This window comes from Rhipicephalus microplus, chromosome 5 (genome assembly GCF_043290135.1).
Source record: "Rhipicephalus microplus isolate Deutch F79 chromosome 5, USDA_Rmic, whole genome shotgun sequence".
Taxonomy (NCBI): domain Eukaryota; kingdom Metazoa; phylum Arthropoda; class Arachnida; order Ixodida; family Ixodidae; genus Rhipicephalus; species Rhipicephalus microplus.
Window position 1 is genome coordinate 201,526,937 of NC_134704.1, and position 17,898 is coordinate 201,544,834.

General features: G+C 47.7%; 1 protein-coding gene and 1 long non-coding RNA gene across 11 annotated transcripts in view; one reads left to right on the top strand and one right to left on the bottom strand.

The window, feature by feature from the left end:
• The window catches only part of LOC119173563 (sphingomyelin phosphodiesterase), a 1,093,949-nt gene that overhangs the window by 691,109 nt on the left and 384,942 nt on the right, over window positions 1–17,898 (bottom strand). The gene's annotated exons all lie outside the window — the stretch shown is intronic.
• Window positions 1–17,898, top strand: part of LOC142818094 (uncharacterized) — a 159,335-nt gene that overhangs the window by 24,415 nt on the left and 117,022 nt on the right. The gene's annotated exons all lie outside the window — the stretch shown is intronic.

Genomic DNA, 17,898 nt, shown 5'->3' on the forward strand with positions numbered 1-17,898 from the left:
CTATGGTCATCATAACGAAAGCAATACTAGATTACCTCTTGTTGCCGAGTTCACCATTGTCATAGCCTTAAATGTAGAGAAGACCTTCCAGCGCCGATCGGCTCGCACAGGTTCTCTTTCCGACGATCGATTGTGACGCAAACAATTCGATGATAATAGGCACCAGCTTGCAGTAGTGTGTCGTATGCAAAGGCAAAGACACAGACTATTAAAAGATCAGTTGATGACGAAAAATGTCAAACCTTCGTGCCTCTGTTTTGGAATCCCTGCATCGTTTCCTCCTAACGTGCAGGTTATTTAAAATTCAAGGAGATTGTTACAAGAACCTCTCCGTAGGTTGGCTTTGAATTTATTCCTTCCGGTGGTTTATTCCTTCCGGTGCAACTGAAAAGAGATTTAGATGGGCCACATGATATAAGCGTATGCGAAAATAAGACACTGTGTCCTCGTTGCGGGGAAACTCATTATGTTAATGACTATAAAGCAACTTTCCTCAAATTCTCGAATTGTCATGGGCCACTTGCAGCTTCGTCGAAAGAGAGCCCCAAAATGTAAAGAGAAGTAGTGGTATTGAAAGAAGCGGTTCGAGACAATTTCTCACAACGAGAGACGGCCAGGACCGTCAGAAAGAGGCGTCATCGTCACCGTAGTTCCCGAAAGAATGCTGCAGACTTTGCATCGACAGCACCGCTCCACCACCTTTCTCTTATATCGCCTTTGCCTCCCAGACAAAAGGCGACCAGCGCGACAAAAAGACCGACAAACAGCAGTATTGCAGTTGAATCAGTTTTGCCTTCCTTGTCGAAATCACAGCCACCTGCGAATTTCAAGTTCACATTGACAATCGCATCCCTCCAGCCAGCCGCTGACAAGCTGCCTCAGGAGAATGTAGAAGTCACCAGAATGTACCGAACACTGTTGGATGCCAAGCGAAAGCTGTGCACCAATCTGAAATCTCCACTCGCTTTGAGTGCACTACAAGTATTGGATGTTCTGAGGCCCGTATTTACTTGTTTCCAGTAGCAACCATGCCTCGACCAATACTGCACTTCCGCAACGATGTCCGACATGCGTCAATACTGCAGTAGAACGCAACAGGCCTCAGACTCAGCATCTCAATATTCCGTCAGTACATATTCATGAATCGTATTCCTGTATTTGTTATACGTGAAGAAAACGTGAAAAAACCTCTCAGACTATCAGGGTATGAACCGCAGGGCGCGGGTTTGAATCCTGGCTGCGGCGGCTGCATTTCCGATGGAGGCGGAAATGTAGGCCCGTGTGCTCAGATTTGGGTGCATAATAAAGAACCCCAGGTGGTCTCAATTTCCGGAGCCCTCCCCTACGACGTCTCTCATAATCATATAGTGGTTTTGGGACGTTAAACCCCACATATCAATCGATCAAATATCAGGGTATGAACCTTTCGTTTCTTCAAGAGAATTTCCCCTGGCGTGTGTCATGAACTGTTGGAAGTACTTACTTAAACAGCAGCGCTCACCCGAATAAGACACAAACACAAAACACCAAAAGGACAACACAACCGCTGTTGGAAGTAATAGCATAAATGAGTCGTTTGGTGAGAATAAAGAAAATCAGAGCATACCCACGGAGCGAATGACAATTAGTGGGGCGAAGTATACGCCAATGTGTCTGTTCATCTGTCCATCTATCCATCTGTCTGTCCATCCGTTTGTATATCCGTGCCCGGTCAAAAACACAAAGCGCCGCTGTCAGTCAGATAGAATGGTTATTGGCTCAATAAAAATAGCTATGCATTTGCAAATGAAAGTCCCCTGCCTGATAAGAGTGCTGTTGCTGCGATTGTGGTTACGGGTATCTGTCCGATAAAGGTCTATTTGTCGAACCCGCAAGAGGGTTTGCACCCAATGAAATAACGTCTCTGTGCTTGGTTTCTGACTCTCGAGGCCGACAAAGTTTCCTTTGGCAACTTTGTCGGTCTCATTCTTAATTCCACATGGCCGACACCGATAACTTCGCTGTTCACATCGAAGCTTTTCAATGCGTAGCTCTCAGACACCGATAACGTGGCAGACAGTGACCTAGAGGGCGTAGGAACTGGCACCCGCTATGAGACGAGTCCGTGTGGTCATCTCGTACACGTGCGTTCATCAAGGCTTCAGTGAACCTGAAACAGGATGTATTCGATACATCAATTGCTGATAAAGGATTGCTGCAAGCTTAAACATGCAGTGCTTCCCTTCAGGGTGGTGAAGGTTCGTCGCAGATGGAACAGACTCTCCACCCTCCATCGTGCGTACGCCTGAGAATACTGAGCGATTGATGAACTTTTTCATGGCGCATGCGTGACCCGTCTCTCTTTTCACGCTCGAGCATGTTTCTGCTTCAACGCATCTAGAAGAGTGACACTACGTGGTCACTGCGCACATGCGCACCAAATTACATGGCGTTCTGGGGTCAGTCGCCCGGGTCGTGCAATGACATCCGAGACCCCGATTGCGGCTGTATAGAGCAAAAGCTCTGAAGTGAGGTGCGGCAACTCGCAAATTTTTGTAAACAATACTATTTACACACAAAAAGGTATACTTATGTTTAACCGAATTCTAGATGTCATGTGATTAGCATAGCAGGCATTTTTTCACGCAGCCTGATATTTTTATGTGCTGTACAGCTGCAGCACTGTTCCTTTCGCGCACCACCCTTCCTTTCGTTTTTGCACAGTCCCCGGCCCAGTTAGGTCCTTGAGCTGACTCCTCCTCTGCGCAATAAGGTCACTTTTTTTAGTACACACATTTTGAGTGGTTGGCCATAACACAAACAAAATCATTTCCAATCACCTCTCTACAAATGATACAGTCTGTCAGAACAGAGTGGGAAGGCCGATTCTTCAATACGGTACCACTGTGAACCATATTATTTGTGGTGTACCGAAGAATGGTCCAATCATTTGAGATCGAGCAGTCTCGCTTCAGTCCTCACTAACATAGTTTCTTGAAATACGTTATGCACTCTTGTACTATTGTCTCATAAAATTTCAACAGCTGCTTGACGGCCTCCTAGAAATTGGAAGGTCTAAAAGCAATGCCTGACCACTAGTCTAGGCCAACCAAGAACTTACCACCCATTCTCCCCAACTATAGGCTCACATATAATATGTTCTCGTACATTACCATCTCAGCCACTGAAGTTTCTGGACTTCAATTCGTTTTCGCAGACCAGTATTGTTTTATTAGTAAAATTGGTTTATATAATCGGTTAACAAATTTCGTCCTTGTTCACCACATTGTCATCATAAATGAGTACGCATCACAAAAATTGTGGGTATTCTACGAATTGCCACTAGTCCACTGAAAATGAAGGAGGTGAGTTAGCTTAACAAACAGGCATGTGCCACGAAAATTTTTGCAGCGTTTCGGAAAACAATCAACTTCATAAACAGGTATGTGTATTCGTGGAAGAGATATCTGAGACAATCGTGCCACCTACTTGAAACTAAAAACCAATCACATATGTGTGTTATTCGTTGTCGCAATGCCATAAAAAGGTACTTAGTGGTAATAAAAGCTAGTGTACAGCTTGCACCTGACAATGGGCAGCGTTAGAACCTCCAAACAATAATCACACTCTCGAGGAAGCAGCTGCGATGTGAGAAACGATGCTTGCTGCTGCATAAGATTGGTATTTATGGCATCGATTGAATACGCCAAGGTGAAACCAAGTTCCGGCAAAAGTTCAACATTGCTACGCCCAAAGTCAAGCTAAGTTCAAGAAAAAGTTCAATTTTGCCACAACCAAGTTCAACCAACAGTTCATCATTACAGCTAGCCAAATAAAGCAAAGTTCAAGCCTAAGTTCAACATTCTACTATGTTGGCGAGATAATGCTACAGCTAAGTTCAAAACCAGTTCACACACAAGGTCAGTCTAGATACAGCCGTTGGTTTGGAAAAGGTTCCTCAAAGGAAGGAGGCAAAGATTTGCCGCAGTGCTGCCCTGCTGCCCTTCCTTATTAAATCAGTGCAGGAGGCCGACTGTGCCCCCCCCCTCTTTTTCGTGAAAAAGGGGTGTGCCCTCCCTGCCCACTCCCCCCATGCTCACGCCTGTGAATACGGCAATTATTAAACATCAGACCAATCAGTTTACCTGTCTATCACTTACTCATGGCTCAGTGCAAAGTTCAATTTTTTTTTATTCATTTTCTTTTGAAACTCAACTTCCTTCCGTCACAATTTATAGATTGACTTTTTCATGACTGACTATTTTTCTTGATTAGCAGAAAGAGTTTCATAAAGTATATCACAAATTGCTTCTCTTTAAATTAAGCAAATAAGATATAGACCCTCGTCTTCTCACATGGCTTACGCAGTCTGTTGCACGCAATGGCATGGCATCTAGCAAACTTGTTTAATCCGCTGTGCCAAACAGATATGGTATAGGATATTCAATTATTCTAATATACAAGAATAACATTCCAAAATGCCTTCTAATATTCACGTCGTTGCTGATGATTGGAATTTCATGAAATGACCCACCATAAAAATATTACGACTTTTCAAATGATCTAGATTTCTTAAGTATTTTACCATGTGGCTCATCGAGCTGAGTCGTGTAATATGCAAAGCACTCCGCTCAACTCAAACTGCCACTACCCCTAGTTGTGATATTTGAAATTGTACGTCATTTGAACCTGTCTGTTTATTACGCTATCTTGGCAATCACACCAACTAATATTATTAGCAATGCTGATCACACGCTAGCTGATCATCACAAATAACACCTCTTCTTCCTGTTCCTCACTAAAGTTGAATATTTTGCAAAACTTGTCCGTAGATAACTTGGATGTGTGACCACTATCTGAGCATCCAAAAATGTATTAGCAAACTACTTGATTTATTAGAAAATTTTCAGAATATCATTGCATAACTTCTGACCAACAACTATAATAATGGAGCAAGTGACACTCCCATTTCCATTGTTCTGAAATGATTATCACATCACCGTAATCACCTCACACCAACACAAGTCTCTCCGGCTCACTGATCCTTCGCAGCTCGAATAATTGGAACTACCTTCTTGGATTACTTTAGTCTACGTAAGGCATTGTTGGTTCTTTTAATCATCATGCAACTAACGTTGTGTAGCTCAAACTCAGAACCGTTGCTTTTGGTACACTTTAATACACTCTTCTTCATGTCCTATGCTTAAATGCGAAGCATTTCTTAGTGAATTTCGGCGACCTTGAGGGTATCTATCTATCTATCTATCTATCTATCTATCTATCTATCTATCTATCTATCTATCTATCTATCTATCTATCTATCTATCTATCTATCTATCTATCTATCTATCTATCTATCTATCTATCTATCTATCTATCTATCTATCTATCTATCTATCTATCTATCTATCTATCTATCTTTCTGTCTATCTATCTATCTATCTATCTCTCCACCTACGACTTTTATTTGTCCTGGCCGTTTCGATAATGTCATCAATACCAAACTTAGTATGGCATAACGTGACTGTATGAAGAACATATTTGAGCAGTCATGACATGAAAATAAATACATGTGTGTCATAAATGTCATGATTTACATTTCATGGTTCTGCAGCTCTCTCGGTGGTTTTGTTCACATGGCATGTTGCAAATCTGGTATGGTATGACGTAATTGCATAGCGAACACGTGTGACAGACCAACATGAAAATTATGATATGCGTGTCATGTAACAACATAACTACATGCCACGCTCATGATGCACTCGCGGCCGTTTCGCTAGCTTCACACGTAAAAACTCGGTATTACGGGACGCGAATAGACGACATAGGTTAATGGCACATCCAAACATGATAATCATAAGATGCGTGTCATGTAACAACATGACTACATGCAACAGTCATGATGTGCTCGAGGCCGTTTCACAAGCTTCATAATTTGCCAACTTTGCTATTACGTGACGTCAATGAATGGCCAAGGTATGTGGCTGGTGCAAAACATGATAGTCATGAGATGGATGTCATGTGAGAGCATGACTACATGCCACAATCAAGGCACCAATACATTTCGACGTGAAGCGATGCGCGGGCTCACCGGCGTTCATTTCGACGCGTCACGCCGGCGTTGCGACGCCACGCGCTGGTTTTGCGATATACTCGCAGGTGTGCGCCGCGCTGCGTTGCTTTGACGCCTGCGCGTTTCAGCGCGTCCGGCATCCCTCCACCCCGAAAAGAGGGAGACGCAATTATGGATGGGTAATGCATTGGTGTTAACATCGGCCCGGTTGCCGTCGGGCCACGCCGACAGACGCTGGTAGCGCTGGTCGCACCAGGCGTCAGACTATAGATTGCTCGCGTTTTGCTAACGTAGCGTCGCTGTGCTCAGCGTGCGTGTGCGTCAACGCTACATTGGAATATAATGGGCCCTTCATGATGCGCTCACAGCTGTTTTGTTAGCTGCACATATACCGAATTTGGTGTTACGTGATGTCAATGGATGACGAAATATATAACTGGGGCAAACATGCTCATGCTGGCACGCGTGTCATTTAAGAACTTGACAACATACCACGCTAATAGAGTGCTCACGGCCATTTCACTAGCTCCACCTATACTAAATTTGGTATCACGTGACAATTATAGATGATGAAGGTAAACGACACATCCACACATAATAATCATCACAGTGAAGTCATGTACAGCGTCATTTACCTCTACCTCGTAACGTTGTGCTGATTTTAAAGTAACATATAAACCTTTCCTATTCGTGCTTCGCAAATCACTGATTCCCACTGTACGTAGGATTTGCTAATTCTTTATACTATGGTTCTAAACAATGATTGTAATTCCTAGGTTCTTCTTTGATTGTCTGTTGATTTTATTTCTATCAATCAATCAATCAAAGAACTTTATTTTCACCAAAAACAAAAATATTTACGGTGAAAAAAGGTGGCCGGGAAAAAAGTTGTCCAATGACAGCTTGACAAAGCCCCAGCTACCCATCGGCGGGAAACAACAGGGTACAGCACCTGATAAAAGTGGGGGAAAATGCATATTAATAGTCGATAAACAGTTACAAATTGATATCATAGTGCGTTCAATACGGGTGCAGGTGCACTACAAGGGTAAATGTACCTAATTATACAGTTGCTAAAGATAAATAACGAGAAAGAAACCAAAAGAAAAACAAGGACAACAAACAAAACAAAAAGTAAAACAAAGCCAGAGAAGAAGAAAAAACAAAAAATAGAAAGAAATATATTAGGCACTTCAAGTACACTAAAATGTACAATGCGCAGTTATGTACTGATATGCACGTGCATACGATTCACACACACACACACACACACACACACACACACACACACACACACACACACACACACAGACACACACACACAAACACATATATATATTGCCACATGGTTTGCTTGGCTGAGGTCGAAGAGTGAAAGAGGACAAAGACGATTTCTCTGAGCCGCTGCTTGGCTAGTCAACTCAACGAGCCCATTATATCAAGTTGTCGTTAGTAACGTGACAAGGCCGTTGGAGTTGCTGGGTACAACGTCTCACGATCCACCCGTTGCCAATACCCCGTCCAGCAGCCGGAACACAAGCCCTGCACCCGTGGACACTCCTGTTCACAGAGTAAGCCGCTACCAACGAGGCCTACCGCCTGAGACACCAACTACTGACGCAGCGATATGACTTTGACACAAGATCCCATGCAAGCTCCGAAACCTTCCACGATAATCCACTGCACCGTTCAGAACCCGCTCATGCCTAGCCCCTTTCACGGAGAGCAGCATGAAGATGTTGACGAATGGCTGAGGGAGTTCGAACGTGTCGCAGCGATCAATTACTGGGATGATGCCGCGAAGCTCCGGAACGTGTACACTTGCCTAAAAGATGGTGCCAAGACGTGGTTTTTTAACAGGGATGATGTTCTGACATCTTGGCGCGAGTTACAGCGTCGCCTCCTGGAGACCTACAGGAATCCCGACCGCCGCGAACGGGCGGAGCGTGCGCTACAATCACGCATCCAGATGCCCAACGAGACCGTCTCGTTGTACGTCGAGGACATGACACGGCTTTTCAAACGAGCGGATCTTGCTATGGCAGAAGAAAAAAAAGTTGCACCACTTCGTATGTGGTGTGAAGGAACAACTTTTGGCCGGTTTGGTGCGTCCCCAAAAGTGTCTGAGTTCCTTACTGAAGCGGCAACAATGGAGCGAGTACTGCACCAACGGTCTGCCCTGTTTGACCGTTAAGTGAATGCGGCCTCAACTCCCGAAATTTTCGCCACCCCTGGGAGCAAGAGCCTCGAACGGATTCGCGAGATCATCGGATCTGTCGTCCGGGAAGAAATTGAAAAGTTGTACGGGACAAAGCAAATCGATGTTGGTTCTATCATTAGTGTCGTCCGTGACGAAGTCCAGCAGGTGCTGCACGCCTATCGTTTTCCTCCCACGTCGGTTGATCCGGAAACGGCTCCTGTGTCTACTGACAGTCGCCGTCGCACGTGCGCGGAAGCCTTGCGATCTGCCACTCCTCTTTCTGGTCAAGTAGTCCCGACCCAGCCAGTGCCGCATGTCCCGATCCAGACAGTGCCACACGTCTCGATCCAGACAATGCCATACGTCCCGATCCAGACAATGATGCCGTCAGTCGCGATTCTGTCAGCGCACGCTGATTTGGACATCGATAGTCGCCGTGCACCGACGCGCAAGTCTGATCTCTGGCGTACGCGAGACAGACGACCCCTCTGCTATCATTGCGGTGTGGCTGGTCACATTTACCGCGAATGCCCATACCGGCAACTTGGACTGCGCAAATTTTCCGTCAATTCCCCTCGTCCCCGAATTGGTCAAAGGCCAAGGGATATCGAAGAGTATCTCGCGCAACAGCGTGCACCCTTTACACGACGGCAATCGCGGTCACCATCTCCGAGGAGACCCGCAGTCACTGGGCCACGTTTCGGGGTGACGGCATGGGAACGCTCCCCGAGCCCTCGTCGGGAAAACTGAAGGCAGCGGCCTTCGGGGGCAAGGTCGCTGGGACTCAAAGTGCGGGAGACATCCCATTGACGCTTGCACGCAACGCCGAAGGCATTTAGTCAGAGAATTGCAGTACCGAACAAACGCCGACATCCACATCTGAACCTAGTGACCGCGTGTCACTCGACATACCTGTGCTGATTGACGGTCTTCAGGTCAGTGCATTGGTAGACACTGGTGCAGACTATTCGATCATCAGCGGGAGGCTAGTGAACGATCTCAGGAAAGTGATCACGCCGTGGAATCAAACGTGAATTCGAACAGCTGGAGGACACGTTGTAACACCGCTGGGTCGCTGTACCGCAAGAGTGAAAATTCGTGCGTCAACGTTTGTGCTCAGCTTCCTCGTTCTTTACGGCTGTTCGCGTCAGCTGATTATCGGCATGGACTTCCTTCGGGAATACGGTGCCATCATAAATATCCGTGAGCACATCGTGACCTTCTCGACTCAAGACGCAACAGATCGAGACGCTGATAAGTGCCGTAGACCTGCGTTGCGTGTTGCTGACGACAGTGTGACGCTGAGACCTCGAACAACTGTTCCCATTGAAGTCACTTGTGAAGACTTCCAAGACGGCGACGTGGTGGCGAAAAGCAACCTATCACTTCTGCTGCTCCAAGATGTATGCGCCGCCCGAAGTGTTGTGCGCGTCCGTGATGGACAGTCAACGATACTAGTTACGAACTTCAATTACGAGCACCGGCATCTTTTCCGCGGAACCACCCTAGCTTATGGAGACCCTGTTGCCGACGTCACGGAGTGCTTCGTGTCCGAGGAAATGCATGAGGATGAGGAATTTCTAGACCGCCTCGACATTATTTCGACGCTGTCAGACGAGAGAAAGGCTGCACTTCATGACCTTTTAAGGGAGTTTCGATGTTGCTTCGCCTCTTCTTCTAAAGTCTGTCAAACACACCTCACGAAGCATCGAATTATTACCGACGATGACGTCCGTCCCATCCGACAGCAGCCTTATCGCGTTTCTGCCAAAGAACGCGAGGCTATTCAGACACAAGTAAAAGAAATGCTCGATGACGGGATTAGTCAACCATCCAGCAGCGCTTGGTCCTCGCCAGACGTTCTAGTAAAAAAAAAGACGGAAGCCTGCAATTCTGTTTGACTACAGGAAGCTTAATAGCGTCAGAAAAAAGGACGTCTACCCGCTTTCACGGGTCGACGACTCCCTCGACAGGTTACGACGCGCAAAGTATTTTTCGTCCATCGATCTAAAAAGTGGCCATTGGTAAATTGAAGTGGATGAACGAGACCGAGAAAAACCGCGCTTGTGACTCCAGACGGACTTTACAAATTCCGAGTTCTTCCCTTCGGCCTCTGTTCTGCACCAGCCACTTTTCAGAGGATGATGGAAACAGTTCTCGCTGGCTTGAAGTGGCAAAGCTGCCTTGTCTACCCAGAAGATGTGGTCATCTTTTCCGAGAGCTTCGAAGAACATCTGAAGCGTCTGAGAAAGGTTCTGGAAGCCATTCGCACAGCTGAACTCACGCTGAAACCTCAAAAATGCCATTTCGGCTATGAAAAGCTGAACTTTCTTGAACTTGTCATTAGTTCGGATGGAGTGCGACCTGATCCTGACAAAACTGCTGCTGTCGCCGCCTTCTCTGTTCCATCAGATAAAAGAGCAGTACGCTGTTTCCTTGGCTTGTGCGCGTATTATCGCCGATTTATCGCCAACTTCTCGAAGATAGCTGAACCTCTTACGCGACTCACCCGAGATGACGTGCCCTTTACTTGGGGCGCAGAACAAGATACAGCGTTCACAGAGTTACGACAGAGAATGCAAACAGCCCCTGTTCTTGCCCATTTTGATGAGGACGCTGCTAAAAAAATTCATAAAAATGCCAGCAACGTCGGACTTGGCGCTGTCCTTGTACAACGACACGGCGGCGTTGAGCATGTGATAGCTTACGCCAGTCGTACTCTTTCTTATGCCGAGACCACCTAGTCTACGTCATAAAAAGAATGCCTCACAGTCATGTGGGCGACGACCAAATTTCGGCCTTACCTTTACGGTCGTCCCTTCAAAGTGGTGACTGACCACCACTCGCTCTGCTGGCTGGCAAATCTCAGAGATCCATCCGGCCGTCTCGCACGGTTGAGTTTGCGTTTGCAGGAGTTCGATATTACGATTGTGTACAGGTTAGGGCGCAAACACGAAGACGCACGCGCGCTTTCTCGAGCACCTGTGGGGAACGCTGTCAGGGGCCCCGAAGATGAATATGCCTTTCTTGGAGCAGTTAGCGACTCCGAATTTGTGTCAAAGCAGCGTGCAGACGACGAATTACGCCCAGTCATTGATTCCCTGGAAGGCCGCAACTCTCAGATCCCTCAACACATTGCTCGCGAACTGTCCTCTTTTTGTCTAAGAAGAGGCATTCTTTACAAGAAAAACGCCCGTGGTAGTGACAAAGCCTTCCTACTCGTTGTTCCTACCGACATGCGTGATGAGATCCTCCTTGCGTGTCACGACGAGCCCACGTTAGGACATTTGGGCTATTCGCGACCTGTCGCCAGAGTACGCCAACAGTACTACTGGCCGCGACTATCAACTAGTGTACATCGATATGTGAAAGGCTGCCGTGAGTGCCAGCGCCGCAAGACTCCGCCTGTGAGACCCGCGGGCCTCCTTCAGCCCATCGCACCACCACGGACGCCGTTTGACCTCGTGGGAATGGACCTTCTTGGGCCCTTCCCTTTGTCGTCCTCTGGGAACAAATGGATTATAGTTGCGACGGAATATCTTACTCGTTATGCTGAAACAAAAGCGTTACTTCTTGGCACGGCCTCTGAATTCGTGCAGTTCTTCGTGCACCAAATCGTCCTACGGCATGGTGCCCCGTCATGCGTGATTACGGACAGAGGGACGTCGTTTACAGCACGAGTGATGGAGGACATTTTTAAACTGAGCTGCACAAGTCATCGAAAAACAACGGCTTATCACCCGCTATCCAATGGACTGACAGAGAGGCTTAACAAGACCATAGCGGACATGCTGTCACTGTACGTGGACGTACAACAGAAAACCTGGGACGAGATTCTTCCATACATCACGTTTGCTTACAATACGGCAACGCAAGAAACCACGCGATTTCCGCCTTTCCGACTTGTTTACTGACGCAACGTGCGAACCATGCTCGATGCTATGCTTCCGTGTGACCAAAGCAATGAACTTGCTCAAGACGCTGAGCAATACACTCAATACGCCGAAGAAGCTCGTCAGCTAGCTCGCATAAACACCAGTCACCAACAAGATGCAGACGCACGACGTTACAACCTCCGCCATTGAAAAGTCACCTACCACCCTTGGGACCAAGTGTGGGTGTGGATCCCTGTTCGGTGACCAGGCTTATCCGAAAAACTCGTAAGCCATTATTTTGGACCGTACAAGGTTCTTAGACGAGTCACAGATGTTACCTACGAGGTATTTCTGGACGGCGCAGCGTCTTCTCGTCGACAGCTTCGGCCCGAAACCGTGCATGTCGTTCGGCTGAAGCCATACTTCACACAGTAGCCCTTGTGGTTTCACGTGCTACGACATGCCGTGACTTTGCGTTGCTGCTGCTGTTGTGTTCTCCTGTGTTTTTATGTCTTTTATTTTTGCGCTTGGCACAAGCGTTGACGAAACTTCCTCATTTGCGCTGCGAGTACTGGCACTCTCCCTCTTTTGGTTCTTTATATCTGCGTGTGTATACCTTCATTTTTTTATTTACGAGCATTGAGGGGGGGACTATTGCCACAAAGGGGGGGGGGGGACTATTGCCACATGGGTTGCTTGGCTGAGATCGAAGAGTGAAAGAGGACAAAGACGATTTCTCTTAGCCACTGCTTGGCTAGTCGACTCAACGAGCCCATTCTATCAAGTTGTCGTAAGTAACGTGACAATAAATATATATATATATATATATATATATATATATATATATTGTAACGAAGAGCAGTGCGGCAGCTGGGGGCCATGGGCTGGAAAGGGAGGAAGAAGAGGCAGAATAAGAACAGCTGGTCCAGGATTGGGTGTTGTCTCTTGTTTTCTGTCTCGCTCATCACAATGGCGCAGCCGTTCAACGAACCTGTGTCCGACAATCTGCGTGAAGAAACTGTCCTGCGGAGCGGACACACTTTCCAGCAGCCCGCAGCTCCTGCTACCGTGGCAAAGGCATCCGACCTGGCCACCGCGGGTACCGAAGCCAGCGCGCTGCCTGCAGGCGTCCTTGCCAAACCACAAAGTGACTCCACTGACTTGGCTTCGCAAACCGCCTCCTTGCCCAGGGACGCCGTACACGCTCCCTTGGACTTCGCCTCAGGTACCATCCCTGGAGCAACGTCAGTAATGTCGCCAGAAGACAGGCGTAATTCCTCGCCTATAGCCGCCAGCGAACTCTGCACGGTTCAGCAGGTCATCGCTACTTCGAGCCAGCGTCTTGCAGACGCCACCGTCACCTTCTCAGCAGCCTGTGCACGCACCACGTTGCCTCCTCCGTCTATGGCAGAAATTCCTGATTTTACGGGCGTTGATCAAGACCCAACAGTCTGGCTGGATGAAATCTATTCGTTGGCCCGTCAACATGCATGGACTGACGGCGTGACGCTATCGCTAGCCGTAAGCCGACTGTGCGAGTCCGCCAAAGCGTGGCGTCAATACGATGGCTGCAAGTACAAATCCTGGAGTGACTGGACTACAGCCTTCGTCACGGCCTTTCTACCACTTCCATCCGCATACGATGACCATTTCATGCGCATGCGATCACGTCGGCAGGCTCCATCGGAAGACGCCCGTAAATACGTCTACGATAAGCACGGGCTTCTCGACAAATGTGACATTACATGGATCTCTCCGGCTGCCCGCCAGTATGTCGTTGATGGCTTGGCTGACCCTACCCATGCTGCCATCTTATCTTGCCAGTCACCTGAAGCGTCACCCCAGGTTTTCGCTCAAGGGGCAGCCGAACTTCAGCAAAACTCTCGTCGTGGGCTTAGCTTGGACACATTACCGACTGTCCGTTCGACTTACGCCTCCACACGACACAGATGCTTCAAGTGCGGTCGCATTGGCCACAACGCCAAGGAGTGTTGTCAGCCTTTCCAGACCGGAATCCACTACCAAACCGCTTGTCAAACTTCTCGGATGTCCATTCATGTTGAGGGAATAGGTGACCTATCTGCTCTGGTGGATACCGGTGCAGAACGAACGGCGCTACACCGACGTCATGCTCCGGACGCTATCCGACCGTGGACACAACCTCCCCTAGCGGACTTGGAGGAAGTGCTATGCCAGTCGGAATGCTCGACATTTTATACCGGACGGCAGTGGGCCCTAAAGTTCTTCCAGCCATTGCCGTCTTTGAAGACCTCCCTGCCGACATGATCCTTGGTGCTGACTTCTTGCTATCTGATGACATTGAGCTCACCATACATTGCGGCCACGTCGAGCTCCGATCTTCGACAGCTGGGACTACCATCAAAACTCTGCCACCACCGACAGTTGAGCCGTCCACTCCGCCTACCTTATCTTCTATATTGGCTCGCCATCAGCCAGTATTCGCTAGCAATACAGCAGAACTGCCAAGCACTAATTTGCTGCTCCATCGGATACCAACGGGAGATCATCCGCCAATATGCGTACCACTGCGACGATCCGCTGAACGAGAATGGTCAATGATCGCAGAACAAGTAGATAAAATGCTTGCCGTGGGTATTATTAGGCCGTCATCGAGTCCGTGGGCAGCGCCAGTCGTCCTTGATCGCAAGAAAAACGGATCACTACGCTTCAGCGTGGACTACAGGCAGCTCAATAACTGCACAATGCCTGACTCCTACCCTTTACCCCGCATTGATGACGCTGTTGATACAGTACGTCACTGCAAGTTCTTTTCATCGCTTGATTTAGGCGCAGGGTACTGGCAGTTTAACGTCGCGGAGGAAGATCGATGTAAAATGGCCTTTCGCACACCTTTTGATTTGTATGAATTCAAATGCATGCCGTTTGGACTAAGAGCGGCTCCTAGCACTTTTCAGCGTGCGATAAATTCAGTGCATGGACCATTGAATAACCAAGCCTGTGTGGTGTATTTAGACGACATCCTGGTCGTTGCCAAGATGAAGGATGAACACCTTCGCAATTTGGACGAAGTACTACACAGACTCTATGCAGCAGGGTTTCGTTTGAACAAAGAGAAATGCCAGTTTGGGGTGTCCAAGATTTCGTACCTGGGACATAATATATCTCCTGTCGGCATTCAGCCACTCCCGGAGCGAATAGCTGCCATGTCGCAGTATCCCACACCAATCTGCTTGTAGCAGGTTCAGTCATTTCTGGGTATGGCGTCATATTTGCGGAGGTTTATTCCCTACTTCGCTTCGATCGCAACTCCCTTGAGTGGCCTTCTCAAAAAAGACGCGCGGTTTGAATGGGGCGTCTCACAAGAAAATTCTTTTCGAGCTATAAAACAAAAGCTCACTTGTTGCCCCATACTAAGTCGCTTCAATGAATACTGGTCCACTGAAGGGCTCACTGATGCCAGCCAAGTCGGCCTAGGAGCTGTGTTAGTGCAGCGTGATCCAAAAGGCGTGGAACACGTGGTCGCTTATGCCCGCCGAAAACTTTCAGACACCGAGCGCCACTATTACTCCAACGAGCTTGAATGTCTTGCAGTGGTATGGAGCGTCGATGATTAGTTTCGACATTATCTTTTCGGGCGTAAATTTATTGTTGTGACTGATAATGCTGCTATAGCATGGATGTTCTCCAAGCAGCAACTTGAGCACTAAATAGCCCGGTGAATTATCACGCTGCAAGAATACAATTTTGACGTGCGCCACTACGCCGGATGGCTAAACAACGTTGCCGATGCACTCTCACGGAACCCCCTTGACTGCCCGCAACAAACCAGGCAAACCCACATTTTTTTTTCGCCAAGATGGCTATATCACGAGCCCAACAGAAGGATAAAGATTTGGCATCCGTTATTGCATCTATCACTGACAGGGGAAATCACAGTACTTTTGTGATGCGCAATGCCGCATTGTACCGGCGTCACTGGCGAGCGGACCGATCCGAAGAACGTTACCTCCTGGTGATCCCGAAATCCCACAGGTCAGAAATATTACAAGCCATTCATGACTCCCCAGAAGGCTGACACACCGGCCAAGGAGCCACACTCCGGAAACTACAAGAACGTTTTTGGTGGCCGAAGATGCAAAGTAGCGTCCGTTCATATGTCGCCAGTTGCAAAATTTGCCAGCAGTTTAAGCGACTGTCTGGGTGTCAGCTTGGATTACTAACACCAATCCAGATACCCGAAACTATTTTCCACACGATTGGCATTGATTACATGGGACCTCTACCCACCACCACTGCGGGAAATCGTTACGTCATTGTAGCAGTAGACTACCTGTCAAAATACGTGGAAGTGGAGGCCGTGACATCTCTTGCATCCACTTACCTAATCGACTTCCTCAAGCACCGATTTGAATGGAGGCATGGCTTACCAAAAAAGTTAATATCTGATCGGGCTACAACGTTTCGTAGCGGGGAACTGAAAAAGTACCTTTGCACGGCAGGCGTGCAGCACCACTTCGCATGCGCGTTTCATCCTCAAGCAAACGGCCTTACTGAGAGAACCAACCAGAGATTACAGGCACGACTCGCTCCATATACGAAGGCCGGGAAAACAGGAGAGGCCGACTGGGACGTCCACCTTCCGTCAGCTGCTTTTGCGATTAACACGGCACTGCAGACGTCTACCGTGGAAACGCCCTACGAAATTGTTTATGGGAAACTACCACAGCTGAAAGTGGTCCTCAGTCTAAATGCTCCCATTATAATTCCACGTGCCAACGATCGCAAAGCGGCCTGTCAGAAGATCCGAACTGAGGCGATCAAGAAAGCCACCCACGCGCAAGAAAATCAAAAGCGCCACTATGACAGACATTGTAGACCTGCTCCTGCTTACAACATCGGTGAGGAGGTCTGGGTGCAAAGGGGCACCAGCGGGCCTGGCAAGAAGCTACTCCCTAAGTTCGACGGGCCATTCCTGAATACTCAGCGTGTACGAGAAAATACCTGGCGGGTGAACACCTCAGATGCGAGCTTCACTCTCGATAAACGCAAAAGAAACATCTTTGCCGTGCATGTCTCGCGCTTGAAAAAAGCAGTCGGACCGCTGCAGGTGCAATGAACTGTAATTTCTTTTTTTCTTTGTAAGGTCGGCAGTGTGGCCGAATGTAACGAAGAGCGGCGCAGCAGGTGTGGGTCATGGCCTGGAAAGCGTGAAAGAAGAGGCAGAATAAGAACAGCTGGCCCAGGATCAGGTGTTCTCTTGTTCTCTGTCTCGCTCATCACAATATATATATATATATATATATATATATATATATATATATATATATATATATATATATATATATATTTATATATATATATATAGGGGAGAGTGAGATGAGATTATAGGAAATGATGTCTAGGACAAAGGATCTTGTTGAAGCACAATGCCACCTGATTTGCTGCACACATACAGTGCCATTTGTAGAAAGAGAAAGATTTCCAGCTTACATTGGGAATTGTGGCAGCTTGGACTAGTTGGTATGACATTACAATAGTTATTGCGCGAGAACAGAACGACGACACAGAGACAAGGACACGAGCGCTATGTCCTTCATGTCCTTCTTGTCTCTGTGTCCTCGTCCTGTCCTCGCGCTATACTTATCGTTGGGAATTGATTGTGAATTCAAGGCTGCGCGTTGCGCGATAATGTTTGGCTAAAGAGCTGTCTGATATACCATCACATACTGTTACAGAGATGCGGCGATGGCGTAGTGGCTAGAGCATCCGCCTCACATGCAAGAGGTCCG